The 18709-nt window shown below is 36.3% G+C and overlaps 1 protein-coding gene across 2 annotated transcripts in view; it reads right to left on the reverse strand.

The window, feature by feature from the left end:
- The window catches only part of LOC149793356 (uncharacterized), a 70745-nt gene that overhangs the window by 22064 nt on the left and 29972 nt on the right, over positions 1-18709 (reverse strand). The window contains exon 1 of one of the 2 annotated variants that reach the window (XM_089967342.1): positions 9147-9262. The exons of the other annotated variant lie outside the window; for it this stretch is intronic. The gene's annotated coding sequence lies outside the window, so the exon portion shown is untranslated. Of the gene's footprint in view, positions 1-9146; positions 9263-18709 lie in introns of those variants that run through there. 2 annotated transcript variants of the gene reach the window in all.

Here is an 18709-nt window from a genome sequence, read left to right on the forward strand (position 1 = left end):
ACAATTAGCAGCGGAAATTTGATAATTGATTGATAATTGATTGATAAGTGTCTGTAAAGAATTAAGCTTATAGCTGAAATGAATGATGTAGGAAAAATGCCAAAACTAGACTAATACCCCCACCCCCTTGTGACTTGAAACTACTGTAGTTTTTTTTTTAAATGTCCGTGTAAATATATTAATTTACATGTTGCTAAGAATATATTCGCCAACAATGGGACTTTATATTGACAGTTTTGCCTGAGAAAGACGTAAATGTCAAGAGAATTGTTTTACCACATAATGCTTATAAATCATGTTTTGCTAAGAGAATTTGATCGTGCATTTCTTATTAGCGTCTGCTTACGAAACTTCCTAATACAATATTCGGTATTATTAATATTTTGTTCAGAAACAAAAATGTATGCATTGCGAATATATGAATATGGATTTATAGCTATTAAGCAGTCGTATCATAGTTTTACAAGGTTCTCTATAAAACGTCACACGGAATCAATTTAAGGAAATGTTGTACAGGATTAGGAAAAAGGGCGGAGAGAGAAACTCATGGTATGTAATTTTAAACAAAATATATCGACGATCTTTGATCGCATCGGGTCGATATTTTCAGATATTGCATAAATTATCATCCTCAATAATTTAGAGGTATTTGATTTAGGGGGACTCGGGTCTGCCTTGAAGCTTTTTGTTATCATCATTATCATCATCACTTATACTATTATTATTTTTTTTATAATTAATTACTCACTTACATTAGTTAATTGAGGTGAAGTTTTTTTTTGGGGGGGGGGGGCAGGTGCCCCTTTTGCCCCTATGTCTGTGCGCCTAAGTAGGAACCTAAGAGTATACGGGGTAGATGAATGGGCGTGAAGACGAAGATCATGCAACAATAGTGTGTGTGTGTGTGTGTGTTTAGGATTTTTAACGTAGCTTTAACAATTTTTCAGTCATATCGCATATCTGCAGTGTGACAGTTTATAATAATGTCTAGCACTGGGGCATCATGTCGCAGACATGTAGCATGATGTCCCACCCAGTCACCTTATCCTGACACCAGGCCCACCAGTCCTAACACAAACCTCTTAATGCTGAGCGCCTAGCGAGACAGCTGTTAGTATCATTTTAGTAAGTCTTTGGTATGACTCGGCCGGGGATGGATCCCACGACCTCCCGCTTCCGAGGCGGACGCTCTAACCACTAGGCCAACAATATAGTAATATAATATCCTATTTTTGTATTTTTTAAATATATCCCTGTAAGAATGACCAGAATTGATAATCGTTTATAAAAAAGTATCATTTTGGGTTCCTAATTATCATACAAGTAGGTAACACAATATCCTGGTACCTAAATTTATGTCTGTCCGCTGTCAATCCGCCATCAAGTAAAATCTAAGGAATAAGCCGTCTTATGAATCTCTTTGTCTGTGATAGAACTGCACGTGGATATATATTTATATATAGTGTGTGTGATACACAACATGCGTCTTGTCTTTGCGTGTCTAGTACGCATATATGCCCTCCCAGCAAATAGGTTACACGTGAGAATATTACCATATACCGTAATATACGGTATTTTACACATTTCTGCTGTTCTCGCATTACACTAGCTTGGTTCAGATTTTTTTTTCACCAATCGACGTGATCAAAATTGAGTTTGCTTTACGCACCAATGGCAGAACAGGTTAAATTAGTCCCATAGATGGCAATACCTTTGTGATATAGTGTCACCTTCATGTTTACCAATATTAATTAACACGTCATTCTTGTTTTCGTTTTCATTTCTCCTTCACTGTTCTCCTAGTGTGCTTGACTATACAAAGCAAATACTGTCAAACATGAAAATCTATCATAGAGGCTCAGTTTAAATGAAAGTTTTACTCTGTATATGTTATATTCATTTGTAACTATAGTTTAGTAATAGCGCTTAAAGTTAGTGTACTGTGAGAAGTAAATTAAACTAGATTTTTAGATACTGTCATGTTGGATTGTGTGTGCCATTTAGGTAGTCAGCCTCCGCCTGGCTCCAATTAATTTGATTTTCTTCTCTCGCTCTCGTCATTTCATTTTTGTACTTTTTTACTTCAATACATATTTTGCAGGTTGGTCTTTTGTTTCTCCTTTTCATATATAATCCATTGTATGTCACTTGATTCATGTAGCTTCCACATGCCAAAGTCAATTTAAATTCACATTCATTATTTCAAAATCACAAAGGAAAAATGTAATAATGAAAACGTTAATCTCTCTCTCTCTCTCTCTCTCTCTCTGGCCAAAGGAGGCCGAGTGGTCAAAGGCGCTCACCTTTACAGATCACTCACACATCTCATCTCTGTCCCATTGAGTTCGAATCCCAGTACGACCAAGGCGGATATGTTCTTCCAGTAATCAAGGTGGCTTAATGGTTAGAGCGTCCACCTCGGATGCGGGAGGTCGTGGGTTTGAGTTTGATCCCCCGCCGAGTCGTACCAAAGACTTACATAAAAGGTACTAACAGCTGCCTCGCTTAGCGCTCGGCATTAAGAGGTTAGTGTTAGGACTGGTTCGCCTGGTGTCAGATTTGGGTATCATGCTATATGTCTGCGGCATGATGCCCCAGTGCTAGACATCACTATAAGCTGCCACACTGCAGACATCATAGCGATATATCTGAAAAAGTGTCAAAGCTACGTTAAAAAATCCAAATCACACACACCATATATGAGTGGACGCAACTAGATGTTTAATGTAATTGTTATCGCTTTTTATTTTTCCTTGCTGCATATATTTTGTGAGGAAACAGAGGAAACAAGACACACACACACACACACACACACACACACACACAAGTATTTAACTGAAATTGCTAAGGCTGTCTTTTTCTTCTTTTTTTTCTTTCTTAGTTACGTTAATCTTTCTTTCCAATATTTTTCATATCATATCTAACATGATTTAAATCATAAATTATTCTTACATTACTCCTACTCATATTGCAAATAAATATTTGGAATATTTGGAATAATTCTAATGTAATATGAATGTTTTGAATAAGTGTATATATTTATATGTAAGTGTTTCATACAACATGTATGCTTGCTACAGCCGTGCATGATGAACCAAAGGTCACCAACACTGGCACTGTTTCGTTGTGGGGGACATGAAACAAAGAAAAAAGTAAATCCATTAGCACAATGCAGGTGGTTATTCGAGAGAAAAGTTTGTCGCCAGCTCTTTTGAAATTTAAGTTGCTAATTGTAGACCTCGTCCTGTGCTTTGTGCAATAATTATAATAATGAGAGTGTGAGACCTTAGCTGAGTCAAAAACACTTAACAGGATTTGTTATAAACAGAACTGGCACAACTTAACGGCTACAAATTAGCAACATACGTAATTCTCAAAAAATAAATATAAATTAACACGTGTCCTTCGTTTGACATAGCTGTGACTTTTTTTTTTTACGATATTAGCATTTGTATCTAGCATCCGAGCTCGTTTTTGTTGTTGTATTGTCTTGCCTATTTTGGAGAACAATGTGATGTATTGGCCCTAAATCACTGCAACACGTGTTTTATCTCAATTGATTTTTCTTTAACTCCATATCTGAAATGACACTCAAACAAAATTAGTGATATAGGGATGTTCCGCCCAATTAGTTTTCTCGTTGTTCGATAGTTATCGTCCATTGTATTCACAGGCTGTCAGAAGAACGGAAAGGCATATACGCACACAATCGGGAGGAAAGGAACGCTTGTATACATCTTGATGATTTCAGTTAATCATTAAAATGGTGTCTGCCAATATTAATCACATTAATTACACTTGTTGTTTCAATGTATCTTGGAATGTCATCAAATAACATAAATACCAGTTACAGTTTATTTTATTTTGTCATGAATATCAGTTACGGATTATTTCGTCACCATGTAACGTCAATGCCAGTTACAGTTTATTTTATCATCAAGTAACGTCAATACCAGTTACAGTTTATTTTTTCATGAATTAACATACACCGCAGTTACAGTTTATTTTGTCCCCAGGTAACATTAATGCCAGTTACAGTTTATTTTGTCCCCATGTAACATTAATGCCAGTTACAGTTTATTTTGTCCCCAGGTAACATTAATGCCAGTTACAGTTTATTTTGTCCCCAGGTAACATTAATGCCAGTTACAGTTTATTTTGTCCCCAGGTAACATTAATGCCAGTTACAGTTTACATCTCTTTCATATTTTAAAGATAACTTTATGTCCACTACTAATCTGTTTTTTTATTTAGTTATGTGGAAAGATGTTTTCCCTTTGTATAAACGATACAGTTCAAATGTACATACATTTAAGTTACACTCATACCGTTACATGTCAGAGTCACATTTTGTGCAATATAACCAAAGTTAAGAACATACAATTATTTACAAAGCCCAAGTCTGTGAATACAAATGTTACTGAAATGCCGGTCTAGGAAAAACAGGGGAGTGTTATATAATCGTGTACTTGAATTGCTTTCCAGTGTATAGGTGTAAAATTTGGGCGTTTTCTATGGCCATAATAACTTAATGTACAAAACACATATTGTATCGTCATCTACCCTTGAGGGAAAATCAGTCTGGAATGCTGGTTATAAAAGTTCAACAATTCTTGACCTCTAAGAGTCAAAATGTTATCAATAATTTGAAATATTACCAGACAAGGTCGGACTTTATTACACACCTTTCACTTCAGAAAATATCTGCACTCACCTAAATGGCACTTTGATGTTTGTCTGAGACAGGTAATGTTTAATTAAATCCGTTCGAGTCAAGTGGTATGGTATCTCAGGAATGAGATGATATATCAACTGACAAAAGGGAAGCAACTCCTCTAGTTGTTGTTTTTGTTGTGGGGTTTAACGCCATTTTTCAGCACACGATAGGCTATGCATGGCGGCCAGTATTAATGGTGGAGGAAGAACCCGGGAAAACCCCGGGAAGAACCACCAACCCACGAGAAGCTACTGGCGAGCTTTCTCACATACCCGCGTTAGCCGAATCCTAGACTCGAACCCACGCAGACAGAGGTGAGATGGCAGTGATCCGTAACGAAGAGCGCTTTAGACCACTCGGCCACTGGGGGCCCTTTTTCAATTAAGAAAATTCACCTGTCCATTGGGTTAATTTTTTAAAAATGTTACAAGAATAACAGCAGCAAAAGTAGAATCTCTAGCATTAACATCAACAGCAGCAGCAACAACATCATTACCAGTGATAATAATAATAATAATAATAATAATCACAACAGTTAAAGAGAGAATAGAGATAGGAGCTCAAGATGAAAGAGCCGGTAACAAAAGCATCAACGATATAGCAGATGAAGACTATTAAGCAAAAACAGATACTTAAAAAAAAATTAAATTACAGCTCGAGTTGAAATACCATCAGTCATCATCTCGATATGTACGGATCCGGATTCATATCAGACACTTAGTTGAAGTTTTGCCGCTATATCGTTCTCAATGAAACTAAAAATGACAATTCAGAATGTTTTTTTGTTTTTTTAAATTATTTTTTTTTCCTTTGAGGGTGTATGTGAGCAAAAGCGGTGGTCCCCCTTGTTTCAGAATTCGCTATGCAAACATTACATTCTGTCGAAACTTCGATTAACTAGCAATAACATGGGAATTCTTGTCAGTATGAGACAACGACTGTGACGTGAAAAAAGAGAACATTCTCCTTTGTTACATGCATAGTGGGTATAACAAAGAGATAAGAGAACTCGAGAACTCACATAAACAAACAGCACTTTACGTTAGACATGAGACTGAACAAATGTCCATTAGCGCATATTTAAAACATACATTCCGTACCAGGTAGGTAAAACATTAAGCGTACATTCCGTAAAAGGCAGGTAAAACATTAGTTGTATATGTAGAAGTACATAGGTAAAAAATACGTTATATGCCAGACATGTAAAACATATTAGTCACATATGTAAAATGCATGTGTTAAATGCATGTAATTCATACAGTAACATGCAGCCTGATTTGTCTTTGCAGTTTCATAATGATTTATTAATATCACCCTTTTGTTGAAGCGAGTACGACACCGCATGCATCAGGCTGCAGAACTGCACGTGGATATGCATCCTTTAACAACTGGCTCAGAATTGTGGGGTTCTAAACAGTAAAGCAGATTTACAACTGAATAATGGAGAGATCACTAGTAAAGTAATGCTTTGTTTATTTATGATTCAGAACAGAAAGGATGCTTAGCATGTCCAGTTTTCCTCATTGAAGATATTGGGTACAATTTTCATTCGCAAATCTAAAGGTATGTTTCATACATATGGTGCCCAGTACATGTACAACGTGTTGGTACATATGTCGAATTTCAGCCTGTTTAACATACACGAGTACAAATGACGTGTAGAATAACCCGCATGCTTTGTTAGAGAGACTCAACACTTCAGATGATAAATTGCGTCCGCTTCAGTAACTGTCGAGTAAATCGTATGACCCATGTTTCTGTGGTATTGTCCAACAATTTTGTAATTACGGGTTATCGTCTTTGTCTGCAGCGGTGACAGTGATGAGTGTCTGAGTTGATCATTATAACAAACGAACCTGGTTCTTGATCCTAGATACAGTCAATTGCCCACACCCTGACAGCAAGAGAATTTTGTTCGGAGAATGGATCGGCTGTCAGTGAAAACATTGTTTTGAGCTGATCCCAAAATAGACAAACATGGTATTTCATTTTAGATGCAATCTCTAACCCTTGTACAAAGAGGATTCTGCTCAAAGAATGGATCGGTTGTCACTTAAAACAGAGAGTGTTTTACCTGATCCTAAAAGCAGACAAACCTGGTACTTGATTTCAGACGCAGTCTCTAACTGTTACATCAAGAGGATTTTGCTCAGAAGATGGATAGGTTGTCACTTGAAACATAACTCCTGTTATTATGATACTTTTCAACGTTAACCTTTTGATAACCTGGTAGTTCTCAATTCCCTAACAATCATAACACACGATTCGTGAAAACTTTTAATGACGTTCTTACATGAGCATGATAGGATCCGGCGGGGTATAAATTATTTATGTAAACATTTTAGATAATATATAGAAACAATAATTGTATACTCCAAATTGACACGGTATAATGGCAAAGGTCAACTTTCAGTGCGATATTCCAGTTTGCTATGGAAGAAATAGACCAAAGTACAGCAAACGGTCTGGCTTTGATAAATAAATGCTTTTCAAAAACCTTTCGCTATATGTCTTGGAATGTCTAGGATTGATTTAAAGTAGTAGAATAAATGTCATCATATGTGGTTTCATATTATCCAATTACTGGCAGAAAAAAAAATCTTTACGTGTGTGAGCATACCCATACAATTTCATGAGTGTACGAAAGGGTGGATGATTAATATTTTGCCAATATTTAGTATTTCCTGTGACATACTACTGAGCGATAACTCGTTAGGACTGGTCATCGGTCATCGGTCACTTGGAATTTCGCATTCGGTATATAATGCAGTATTGTCCATCTAGGAACCTAAGAATGCCTGGCGTACTTTTCAAAAGTAATTTTGATCGATGGATATAATATGTCGCCTCTAATTTTGGGTGGTAACAGTCAAAATTACAATTTAACCCCGGCCGAGTAATACAAAGACCTATAAAAATGGTACTTAAGCTGCCTCGCTTGGCGCTCAGCATTAAGAGGTTAGTGTTAGAACTGGTCGGCCTGGTGTCAAGATAATGTGACTGGGTGAGACATCATGCTACATGTCTGCAGCATGATGCCCCAGTGCTAGACATCACTTTAAACTGCCAAGCTGCAGACATCGTAACGATATGACTGAAAAATTATCAAAGCTACACACACACACATACACACATAGACACACATCAGTTTGATGCGCTTTAATGATTCGCCTCTGGGGAATTGCACCACATATATTACGACACCGATACTATTGCGATTTTGATTTTGCCTCTTTCCGCCGCCTTATTGGTCGGTTATTGTTCAGAATAAAGTTCACAAAGAAGACACATTACATCAGAAGCTTATTTCTCAAACTCCATGTTTAACTTGAGCAGATACGTATGTCTAAGGAGCAGATACGTATGTCTAAGGAGCAGATACGTATGTCTAATGAGCAGAGATATTATACAAAGCAAATTACTTATAACGCCTTTTGTTTTAAAACTACTAGTTAGCAAGATTCGATCAATCTGACCCAATCACTACGCACGAAGAGAAAGCACACAGGTCATGGCATCATAGGGGGAGAAAAGATTATATTTGGGTACTCTGTTCTCCTACATTGTAGGACACAATACAATGTAGGAAACAATACACTATTCTCCTGTTAAAATCAATGTTTTCTTGCATTATATCGCATTATATCAGCAAATAAATGGCCAGCTTTGTCGGGCACACTGTTTGTGCATGAGCTGAGATAGAGGATTAAAAAACGAAATCTTCCTTATCTTTAAGACCCCTCCCCTCCCATAACCGCATCGGCCAAACCAAATCTAGTGACCAGAGCACCATCGCGTCCTCTAAATTTCGATATTTTTATGACTACGAACGCTAGTGAAGCAGATCAAAGAATATGGTTCAATTTCAGGTCTGATAAACAGATGAAAATGGGTAATTAAATATGCAAAGAGGACAAATTGTGCGGCCTAATAATCATTTACCAAGTAAAACATTTTATCACGTGACGACTGTTCTATGTAGGCTAGTTTCTTGTTATTCGCTGGCCTTGACGCATCTGAAAGTCGAATATAAAATGCGCCCAAACTAGGATATTCGTAAATATTAGCATATTTATTGTCAAAATGCCTTTATCCGCATCGATATGTCAATATACCGTCAAACGTGTAAACACAGTTATAAAATTCTTGGCAGATGAAAAAACAACAACAAAAAAAAAACAAAAACAACATGCACGAAGCGTGACATTGATCTTAAAATTTGTCTTGAATACCAATTACACTTCATGCATTAGACTCGTTCTTCAAAGTACCTTCCTCGACAACCAGCTTCTCAAGAAAATAAATTACCTTTCAATATATTGTCTGAGTACCTGGACGTGAGATTCAATTAAGGTGAACAGCAATTAACTGGCCTGATACGTTTTGATGTAATTAACACAAGACAGATATCAATGGAAAAGTAACTCACCTGAATATAAAGATTTATGTTCTTTTTAATCCAGTATCAACGAAATTACAAGGACACACCCTATTCTCACTATTTGCGAGATCCACACTCTAGATCAAATCTCTCTATGATCCAATCGACACCAGGTAGTTATATGATAAAAGGGTTACTTTCATTTGTTTGTAGTGCCATCTATCCACGTTGATGAATATACCAGACGATCTGAATGGGGTAAGACTAACATCAATACCTCTGACGGTCTGATTCGTACTAGTGTCATTCATTGCGACCGGGTCTGTTGTTTCTACCGTTGCTATTTGTCTATAACATAACAATCCAATTCGATTTCATCAATACGAACCACCAAATGTAGTAATAGTTGAGCCAAGTTTACATTTAGGTCCAAATGTTATGGTTTCATGAAAGTGAAAAAAAAGTTCAGAAAATTAATCTCTTCGTGAACAGAATAATGTGATCAATATATAATAATAATAATAATAATAATAATACATACATACATACATACATACATACATACATACATACACACTGGTGTGAAGTCAGCCTCAGCGCTTTCGGAATCTACCAGAGCAATTAGGACGATTTACACAAACAAGACAAAAACAAGACATCAAGACTTAATGATTGGACAAATGCTATAAGATGTATGGTTCTCGATATTTACAAAATCGTACAAAAAGAATGGACAAAAGGAACAAGCCTGTACTTGCTACTATGCGTCGTCCGCCTTGCGTGATAACAATTATTACTACTGGGTCAGTACCAACGTATGTAGTCCCAACCTAGTTTTAGAGCATTTTTCCTATCTCTTTTAGTGGGGATAATTAAGTTAGATTTGGACATTCTTGGTATTACTATAAGGGCAATTGTGTATTCTTTAGGATATGCTCATTGTGGTGTGGTTCTGTGTGTGTGTGTGTGTGTGTGTGTGTGTGTCTGTGTGTGTGTGTGTGTGTGTGTGTTGACGACTAATGAGGCACCGATGTGCGCCATCCGGAAGTCAGATCTGTGACCCATTGCACGTTGATTCTTTTAAAAAAAACTGCCGGAAACCTTATCACAGAAAACTTCACCGTAAGTTCATCTTCGCAGGTGCTTTAGATTAATATATTACTTATTGTGCTGTGGAAAGTTCAGTACTTACAAACAAATGTTGGTTTTGCATAGGGAAAATAACTGTGATCTGAGTCCACTTACCATCCAGAGGAGCATCTGTAACGATGATACGAGAACCCTAGAAGGAATATGTATGAATATGTTACTTATTTCGTGTTGAATTAAACAGATGTATATTATGTGGACGGACATCCAGATATAACGGTTAGGTGGAATACGTGGCAAAGGGTATATAGTATGGAACCCATAATGGGCGCCCAAGTTAGTGCCATATACAAGTATAATAGTCATGTAACTTAACTGATGCATTTAGTAAAAATGACGGAAATATAGAAGAAACGTTATTAGTGTGGTGATCCCTTTGACCGTTCAGAACTCTATACCACATGTAGGCAAAACGATGTTAAATGTGGACAGATATAGTCATAAAACGTATCGACCTGATTTGCTTATTGAGCTGAAATTCTCTTTTGGTGCCGTTATTTTAGTAAATTTATCGTTTTTAATAGCACTGAAAAATGTTTACGGAGAAATTCTTATGGGTGTAAAATTTATGAAGAAGCAATAAAAAGGTTAAAAATGTATTGTCCATTTTTTTACCGAAATAACACTTGACCTACTTTGATTAACACTTAATCATTTTTAAATTTTAAAATAAAGGGGAAAACCCCCACAAAACACAAATGTAACGATAAACTATGGCAACAGATTAAATAATGCATCAGATATTATGTCTAAAATATAATATTACGGAATATTGTCACACTTGCTCATGTTACAAATTCTTCAGAATAATAAAATCATAGATATGCATAATAAGGCATGCTGTTAGCTCACATCTCTTCACTCGTCTCTCAGGAGTCGCCATGTTTTATCTCTACACGCTGCGCTGTTTTGTTTGATCGAAACAAATTCTGACTATTCTTGCAGATATAAAGCAAACTGTAGCCCCTTGAACAATTATTTTTAGAGTGGGTACCAAACAAATCAAATAAAATCGGAACAGAGAATTTCGGGACCCCACGAACATCTATTATTGACACGGAACAATACAATTAAAATATGACGAGGAAACCATACGTTAGTTTGTCATTGCAGTTTACATAAGAACTTTCACACTCGTGAGAATAAATAAAACTTAATGTTACCTTTCTGGGACGTTGACTACCTTTGTAAACGAGTAATTCATCACTCATGATGACTATGTACTGAATAAACTCAAAAGCATGAATAATTAACACGGAATTTTTATTTTTCCGATACAAAGAATGAACGTTGAGGATAGCGGTTATTGTTGAGAGAGAGAGAGAGAGAGAGAAACAGAGACAGAGACACAGAGAGAGAGAGAGAGAGAGAGAAAGAGAGAGAGAGAGAGAGAGAGAGAGAGAGAGAGAGCTTGCTTGTGTATCTATGGATGGGGGGTGGGGGTGTTTCAGATGAATATTAACCAAATGGAGATATGATTTTAGCAGAAAGCGTAATTATCCGTTGAAAGTTATAGCCTTTAAATTGCCCCCCCCCCCCCGACCTGACGTCGCGTGTGCAAGGTTGTAATGTGACCACTCTGAATTATAACAAGCAGCAAACCAAAATTACTTAACTATGAAGATGGGGTCATATGAGGTGAAAGTCATATGAAGGGGAGATCATATGAGGTGAAAGTCATATGAAGGTGAGGTCTTATGAGGCGGGGTCATATGAGGTGAAATTCATATGAAGATGGGGTCATATGTAGATGAAGTCATATGAGGTGAAAGTCATATGAAGGTGGGGTCATAGAAGGTGAAAGTCAAATGAAGATGGGGTCGTATGAAGATGAAGTCATATGAGGTGAAAGTCATATGAAGATGGGGTCATATGAAGGTGAAGTCATATGAGGTGAAAGTCATATGAAGATGGGGTCATATGAAGGTGAAGTCATAGGAGGTGAAAGTCATATGACGGTGAAGTCATATGAGATGAAAGTCATATAAAGGTTAGGTCATATGAAGGCAAGAGTAATCTCATTAACTGTCATGGCCTGTAGACTTGCAGAAAAAATCTAACACGTTAATTGTTTCTTTAATTTAAAAGTTATACTCATCTAAATATGAATATGAATATAAAGGTCAGGTCATATGATGGTGAGATAAGTTTTATATTAAGGTAAGGTCTATTGGAACTGCGAATATGTTTAACAGGATTGGTGGGTATGGTTCACATGGCAAACGTCATCATCATCATCATCATCATCATCATTATTTCCTTTCATAGAAGATTGCATGATATAACAATAAATCATCTGAATACAATCAATAAATAAATACAAAAAATGATCATTAGAATACAAATTCTTACAGTATATCAATCAATAAAGTGTTCCTCAACTGTATAAGTTGCAAGTTTCAGTACCTTATTTGCAGAAGATAGCTGCACACTGCATGCCAAAGTATGCTGCATACAGGGCGAATAGCTTGCAGTTTTCTTTGTCGATTACACCTGTTGGTAACCTTTTACCTAGAAAATATTGTCGTTGCAGCTCATCTTCTGCATTAAATAACGTAATGTGCAGGCTCAGTGGAAATTTATCAGTAAGGAAATCCCAGAAAGAGTTTCTGAAATTCGACATGTAAGGACAAGCAACACAAAAATGAAGTATCAAGTCTGTATACACATTCCCACATCTAATACACATAACAAGCTGTGTTTGAGGAGCAGCAGCCCATAGTTTAGCTATATGTAAATACTTTCGTGTGCTGTCTGGTTCTAGCCGACTGCCACACTGAGGCAGGTCGTAAGTATTCGTGTATCAAAGAGAATCTATCAAAATGTGCTTGATTAGACAAAAGAACTCTCCAGAGCGAGAGACTATTTCAAGACCAGCTATTTTTGACCTTACAATTTCTCTCCAACTTTTTTTAATCTGGAATTTCGGAATGCTGCAAATAATCAGTTAGATACTCCAGCAAGTCAAACTTCTTTAACGTATAATATAAATTTGAAATTAACCCGTAACTTGACATGCATCCGCTCAAAATGAAGCGAAATAACGCAACGTTAAGCACACGTTTAGTTTATACGTTATTAGGCGTCAAACACAATCTGTGTAAAACAAACCAATCAATTTTCTTCAATCAATTTCGGAATGCGCTGATGTCCATCCTAGAATTCCTAGGACGATAGCTGATCTTGTATGTGTTGGGAAACCTTGTAAATATTTGGTAAAATACCTCCAATGAAGAGAGGTCACTTTTTGAAATGCAACAGCATAATTCACTTCCATAAAACATTGAAGGAAAAATTACTTTTTTGATAACATTTGCAACAACCAAAGGATTAAAACTATTCGGTTTAATGACAATACCAAACAGAACGTGAAAAGATTTTTTTCCTTTCTTGCATGCATCGATTGTTGCGTCATGCGAAGTTAGCTTTGCGTTAATCCGGTGTCCCAGGTGTGTTGCCGAATCAGTAACCGGCAAACATGACGGCACAAGATAACATTTCATATTGACATAATTCTTATATTGGGGAACTAAAATGATAATGTATGACTTTGTGACACTAAGCTCGAATAGCCACTTATCACTGTAGATGTATGCTATATCTAACAGCTTTTGTAGATTGCTAGGATATATAGCCAAAAGTGAAATGTCATCAGCTAGGGTTCGATTTCCCACAGCTATGGATCCAATCATACGAGTCATGTTACCTACATACCTGTAACCCGATGGATATCAAACTTTCCATATTGAAAGTGTATCGGTACTCTTAATATGAAGAAAACTCCGAAGCATGCATGAAATACATATTATAAAGTGACTAATTTGCTTGTTTACATTTATTTCTTTTCTTCTCTTATTTCACCGCATGTAGTTCTGTAAATATTAATCCGCCTAAGTTTATATCTTCGGATATCACCAGTCCTTCGTTCTTAATACCCATCTATAGATAAATAAAAGTACAATTTAATTAGCTACGTATCAGAAGAAAAAACCTTATATTATGCATAAACGTGATATATATTCAATTTACTTGTCAGTATGCGAACTATATTCAATTTGTTTGTAAGTATGATAACTATTGTAGTTGTGATATGTTTATCCGTTAGTGTGTGAGAAGGTATGTAAGGAACGGATGTAGTTCAGATAAGGACACTTTTTAAAATAAAGAAAATTACAAACTGATCAGGAAAGATATATGAGAAGTTGCATGCGTTTTAATAAGTTACCTCGCTCAGTTCTGTTAAATTTTACGATTGTCACTTATTGTGTATGTTAAATAACACGCATAGTGGTAGACAATGATATGTGTATATGAACTTATACATGTGCATTTCTGCAGTGGTTTCAATGATGTGTCGAACAGGCCGCATATAGGGAAGGAGTCGATACATAAAAATCTCACTAAAACACCACGAACGTAAATGTTGTGGTGTTTTAGTGAGATTTTTATGTATTGTGTAAAATAGTTGTCTATATTATTATGTATATTTAATTTGTATTGTTTGTTGGCTTTTCCCAGTGATTATATATTATATGTATCTGTATCTTGTAAAAGGTTAACTTAATGTCTACCTAAGCAGTGATATTTATTCTGTAAACAACATAATACATTTCTATGATTAAACATTGAATATTCAGATCATTATTAATTGAGGTGAACATATTTGTCTTTTACTTGAATGTATGATGTTAGTTTTCTCTTGTAAATTCCTAAACTTGTCGAAAACTTTAATGTTTTAGAGAGGAGACTGACCTACATCAATGTTCTATTATTTTGTCTTAGCTTTCTTATACCAATGGTGTTTACTTGAAACATCACCAATTCCTACCTCAATATGCTAAGTAGAACCATTGCTATTGTAGAGTTCAGTTTTAATTACGAATTGATCTATTTTAATTTATTCACTGGAATTACAAAGTGCTCAATAATATTTCTTGGGCTTTATCGATTTTATGTTCTTATAGTGAATTCAGTCCGGGACATTTGGACTGTATTATTATGATACATCAAAAGACTGTTAACAAGGTCTCCCACATATAGGGGCAAGGGCCAAACATGTTTTGGCCTACATTCGTAAAACTTAATAGCTGACCATTACATGTTTGCCCCCCTCCCCCGAAAATAATTATGCGGGATCCCATGATTGTTAACACACCGCCACATTCCAGGACATTGGCACAATAATACATTCGAGGTTACAGGCACATCGACACATTCAATATTATAATTTATTTGGAACAGTTCTGGAATTTAATTTGAACTATATTCATGTAGACTTGTGGTAGAATTTTACAGTACTGTATGTTCTTTGTAAATTTTCACTTTGTATTCGTGGGAAATAAAATATTTTGTTGAATTGTACAAAACAAATTGGTTTTCTCTTTTTTCTGTTACTTAACTTAAGAACATATGTATGATATCTGAACACTGGGTAAGTAATTTCTGTATCCGTTGTACAGTATAGTAATGTGCAAGAACAATGGGTGTTATAGAAAGCGTGATACAAGCAGTCAACATAATGTAACTTTTGGTCTACGTAAGGAAATATTGAATCAAATTCTGTCATTTTGTACATTTTGCTTTGAACCCATCGCAAAGATGGAGAAAAACAAAGAGGTTAGAGATTTAAACTCAAGACTTGTTAATTAATAAAGAATAGAAAACTGAAATACCAATTGTGGTAGAATACATACTTATATGTACAGCAAGGGTAGCCAAAATACGGACCGCGGTCTTCCTGGTTTTATCTGTAAATGTACATCATACAGTGTAACCTTAAAAATCACTTATTCAGTTTGCGCCCTGGTGTAAAATGATCTTGCCTGTCGTACAATAAGATGTACATGAACAGAAACACATGTGAAAAGAGAATATCAAAATGTTCCAAACTCTTAATTTTCTGGATCATCATAATGTCTGGGACAAAAACTGGTGTCATTATTATTATTATTATTATTACCAAAATGCAGGTAGATCGTGTGATTATCTTCATCATACAATGTTGCATATGGCCAGTACAGGCCTCCCTACCTTATTTTAGTAGCTACTATCAAAGTTGTTCAGGACTAACAAAATCCGTTTTGTTTGCAAATACTGTGTGCAGAAAAACAGCATATTTTAAATTTCTACAAGTTTTATACAAAATATGCTTCTCTTTCCTACTAAATGGATTATTCATAAATGTTATTGACATTTGTCTTTCACTACAAGTTTTATACAAAATATGCGTCTCTTTCCTACTAAATAGATTATTCATAAGCGTTATTGACATTTGTCTTTCACTACAAGTTTTATACAAAATATGCTTCTCTTTCTACTAAATGGATTATTCATAAGTGTTATTGACATTTCTCTTTCACTATATACATACTCAATATATTGACGACACCAATACCTGCAGACAAAACGGTATTAAACTTGTATTACCTGTATAACTTATTCTTCCACAAACTTAATGCTAAATATTGCGGGATACTTTACTGGAAGAAATGGGACATCACTATTACCAATTTTTTTTAGCCATTTTCTAACAGAGTACCATCCTCCCACCTGTACTGAATTGTGCATTACCAATAGCAGTTAAATGGCATACATTTTTAGGCTTGCATAAATCTTCATTTATTAGATAATTACAAACTTATTTTCTTTACAGAAGGATATAGTATTCATGTTGACGTCATATTTATAACTACCGGCGTGTATGGTTTTGACATTGACATGTGTAATCTTAGTATTATACTTAATAGAACCGAATATACTCGTGTCCAACTGGAAACTGTACAGAACTAGGTCTACCGTCGCATAATGCGCCGGCAGATCTGGGTCTGTGCAGTTTATTAGGAGTAGTCAGTTAAACAAAAAACACATACTCTAATATACAGGCTCATTATGCTACGGCAAATCAGGATCTTTGTTGTTTGCAGATGGCCTCGACTTCTAAGAGAGTACAAACGATTTGCATTTTTACCCTTTTTTGTGTAAAGATATTCTTGTCCTTGAGGACGTACTGACATACTTGAGTTTTCAATGAGTAGTCTTGGTTTATGATTCCAATTGCCATGAGTGGAAAGAAATGGGCCTTTCTGTTTATATATAAGTAGTTAAGGGGGGCACTTTACGGTCAATGGGAATTAGCATTACAAGACCCCTTGGGCAAGATTACCGTCAAGGGAAAATTAACATGGAGAAAAATCGTGGGTAAGATTACCGTCAAGGGAAATTAACATGGAGAAAGAAAAAATCGTGGGGCACTTTAGCGTCAAAGGAAATTAAACAGGGTGGGCCTTTATAGCGTCAAGGGCTTTTACTAAAGTGGGCCTTTATAGCGTCAAGGGAAATTGAACATGGGATTTTTAAAAAAAAAAAAAAAAAAAAAAAAAAAGGGGGTAGGCAATTCAAAGACTATCTCTTTTCGAGAAATATGGCTGGCCCTGAAAAGGGCCTTTGGGTTTATGTTAATGTATTCATAAACATAAATGGCACCGCATTGGTCTTCTTCTTGTCCTTAGGCTGCGTCTTACTGTTGGTCCGTACATCAGCACTCTTTTCAGGCATCCTTGTCTTTCGACGTAGATCCTACGTATCCACAGGCTGGTGTTTGTCCTGTGGACAACGGTCCACTTCGATCGGACATACATGAGCAAGTCTGTCCGAAACATCATGGAAGACACAAGGGTGGATGACTCAACTGTAGTCCACATCTTGAAGCGACGAGAATAGGTGAATCAATGCAGTGAACGGCGCTTATTTATAGGGACAGGAAGGATTGAAACGGATTGAGTTCATTCACCAATCCGAACACGCGTTACAGAATTCAGTCAGCCCGCATCCAATCCGAAGAGAGCAGTCTGTGACGTCACGTAGTCAATATAGATTCGCTAGCGCTTGTGTGCAGTCAATCTATGCGACAGTGATTCAACATGACGGAAACTCAGAAAACGATCCATTGGGGTGCACCAGCAGGGGAGACTGCCCAAGGGAACTCGGACTTACTTTCAGAAGAAGTGAATTGGGATTTTGTGGATTTTCTCTCCTCGCAAGAATTTGTTCCGGAACCTTCGTTACCTTCTTCATTACCGCAAGTGGAGAATTTTAGACAGAGACAGAAAGAAGAATTGGAGAAATTTATGCAACGACAAAAGGAAGCGGAACAAGCTTTTCTCCTACAGCAACAGCAACAAGAAGAAGAGGTAAGAAAAAAACAACAGCAGCAACAGCAAGAAGAAGTAGCAGCAAAGAAACAAGAGGGTGAAAATCAAACGGCCACGGTACTGTTGGACATTTTAGCGGAGTTAAGAAGTCTGAAACAAATGTATCAGACTTCTTTATCACGACCGAAGAGAATACGACCTTCCCGAGCTAAACACGTCAACCCTGTGACTAAACCTACCGTACCACCCTTAGTGATTTCAACCCAATCATTATCATCATCATCAACATTACGCAGTCCAGAAGTAGGCCTT

Source organism: Sinohyriopsis cumingii, chromosome 8, assembly GCF_028554795.1.
Source record: "Sinohyriopsis cumingii isolate HCF-2022 chromosome 8, ASM2855479v2, whole genome shotgun sequence".
NCBI lineage: Eukaryota > Metazoa > Mollusca > Bivalvia > Unionida > Unionidae > Sinohyriopsis > Sinohyriopsis cumingii.